The sequence below is a fragment of the Oxyura jamaicensis genome, chromosome 1 (genome assembly GCF_011077185.1).
Source record: "Oxyura jamaicensis isolate SHBP4307 breed ruddy duck chromosome 1, BPBGC_Ojam_1.0, whole genome shotgun sequence".
In the NCBI taxonomy this organism is placed as follows: Eukaryota; Metazoa; Chordata; class Aves; order Anseriformes; family Anatidae; genus Oxyura; species Oxyura jamaicensis.
Genome location: NC_048893.1, coordinates 135,584,076 through 135,586,759, shown reverse-complemented (window position 1 = coordinate 135,586,759; position 2,684 = coordinate 135,584,076). Strand labels below are relative to the sequence as shown.

The following is a 2,684-nucleotide window of genomic DNA, read 5'->3' as shown; positions in this document are numbered from 1 at the left end:
ATGAAGCTGCTTTGTTATTCAGCTTATGCAGGCAAGATGAATGCAGCACTTGAACAGCGATTTGTTTTTTAAATCTGGAGATAATGTTCTTCGTAATAAGGATATATTTCCCCTAATGCCCTTGCTCCTCAGATTGGAACTGACACTGAAATGTTCAGAGAAATCTAAATTATTCTAAAGCAGTGCTTGATCAAATTACTCCAATTCTTTATGGCTTTTTGTATGTTTTTATTTCACTGCAAACACTTAAATATGGCCACAGCATGGCTACAGTGTCTCAGTTGACATCCTCACCTCAACACCTTTGCATCTTCCACTGTTTTGTTATGGACATTCCTTCAGTTCTGAGAAAAGAAGAATATAGGTTATATCTTATGAAGCCCAAAGGACGTCTAAAGGATCTCCCTTGGATTGCCACTAATTTAGACTGAAATGTAAGTGCCCCATTCTGTACTGCATTACTTGCTTTTTCATTGCCATCCTCAAAAGCAATTATCACTTCTCACAGTCATCATGTCTTAAAAGTTGCTGTTTAAATTGGCACTGGCTAAAAACAAAATGAAAAGCAAAACGTTGATTGAAGATACCAAGTCATTTATTTGTTAGACAAATGTTGAGAGTTTCAGGGGAAAACTGATAGATTGCAACACGCTGGACAGTGATGGGTTACAGTGATAGGTGGGGAACAAAATGATGTACTACACACAGGATGAAAAATACTGCATAACTTGTCATACGTGGTAAAAAAATGTGGAGCCGCAGCCACTCACAGGCAGCTTGGCTTTGGGGGGCCTGGGCTCAGCTGGCCACTCACTGCAGGCTGGTGTCACCGACACCTCAAAGCACCTCCAAGCAGCCCCAGCTCCCTCCTGTGCTGCTTGTGGGTGGCTGGGGAGCTGGGAGAGCCACCGGTGAGGGCATAACTTCAAATTCAGTCACAGGAAAGCTGAGGTGCCTAGCAGCAGGGAAGTGCTTGGGGCTGGCAGGGGGGCACACGGTTCTCACAAGTAGGCCACTTGCTTTGCGGGACCTGTTCCTTCCCTCTGCATTTCCCCCTTTATTATGTGTACTAGTTTCCTGCATGGCAGCTTCCCGAGACCCTTACATACCCCTGACAACAAGTGCTGCAAAGGCTTTAGCCTTTGGTATCCCTCAGGTGGAAAAAACAGTAGTCGCTTCTGTGAAGATGCAATGAAAAGTAAATTAAAATATGGATCCACTTTATTGTGCTGGAGAGCATATGCATTTTCCTGTCGTTACAGTGAGTAATAAAACATTCTTTTATTAAAACACGTGCTGGATAATCATAATCCTTACCTGAATACACAACTTGAAAAGCCTCAGCGAAGGCAGGGGGAGCTTTAAAGAGCAAAGGATGTGAGCGTGAGCGAAAAGGGAGAAGTAGAAATGTCACAGGCCCAAGGTATAACGAACGGCGGAGCTAAAGCACTCCTTGGGCATCAACACAGCCCACCAAGGCCAAGGGAAAAAAAAAATCTCAATCTTCTTTATCTTCTTTTTATTTATTTATTTATTTTTCCTTTTTTTTTCCTCTCGCCCTGGCGAGGAGGCGGCGATGATCACAGACTCCGGGAGCCCAGCCCGAGCCTCGGGGCTCTCTGCCATCCTCCTGCGGGCCAGCTCCATAGGGACAGCCCCGCACAGCCCCCGGTCGGGGCTCGGGGGGTGCCCACCGGGAGCCCCCCCCGGCACCCGCCGCGCTTCTCCCCGCCGCCGCCAGGGGCCCCCGCGGCCGCTGCTCCGCCGGCGGTGGCGAGTGGCGCTCGTCCTGTGGCGAGTAGCCGGGGTCAGCCCCGAAAGACCGCTATAGGATGTAGCGAGGAGAAGTTTAGGCTGAAAGCAAAATAATAATAAAAGGGAAAGTGCAGGCTGTGAATGAATTGGCCGGCTCGCAGCGGATTTTCCCTAAGCTGGGCTCGTTCCTTCGCTAAATAACTTGGGGAACAGCAAGCACTTTCTGGGCAGGTCTTCCAGGCGTGGAAGCTGGGCTAAAAGCAGGAATGCATCTTCCGTCGGAACTTTTTTTCTTAATGCAATGTCATAATAAAAAACGACTTCCCAGAACTTGGAAATAATGGAGGAGGCAGAGATGCATGCCTCTGGGCTTCCTTATCGCAGTGAAACGATCGCTCGCAGTACCTTAGCAGGGCTTTTTGTTTCCAGCTTACCACAGCGTAAGTGAAATTTTGTCATTTCCGATCCTGAGAGCAAAGGGGGATTTTCCTTATCACCCTGACGCCTGCTGAAAAGATACCCGGAGTCGCCAAAAATCGCATTTTAGCGGAGCAGAAGGACACGCGATGTCCAGACCCAAACTCTTTTTGCCCTGCACACACTTTGCTGCATAAATAAATAAATAAATAATAATAATAATAAATCATTTATCCCTCAGAATCCCTCAGAATGTATCCTCAGAAAGCCACGCAGCCCGGTCTGTCACATACATACATGTATACATTCTGCCTTATAGATCTATACGGTTGTAGGCATGCCTGTAGCGATGCAGCAAGCAGCTAGGCACAGCGGCACACCACGCGGCACCCCCGAACAGCGGGGAGGAGGAGGAGGAAGGAGGGGAGGAAGGTGCGGGGGGTACCTGTTGGGCTCTGCGCGGCGGGGAAGGGAAGGGAAGGGAAGGGAAGGGAAGGGAAGGGAAGGGAAGG

General features: G+C 48.5%; 1 long non-coding RNA gene across 1 annotated transcript in view; it reads right to left on the bottom strand.

Moving 5' to 3' along the window:
* Positions 1-577: 577 nt before the first annotated feature.
* Positions 578-2,684, bottom strand: part of LOC118160516 — a 3,055-nt gene continuing 948 nt past the window's right edge. The window contains exon 2 of the long non-coding RNA XR_004747543.1: positions 578-2,361. This is a non-coding gene — a long non-coding RNA (uncharacterized LOC118160516). The remainder of the gene's footprint in view (positions 2,362-2,684) is intronic.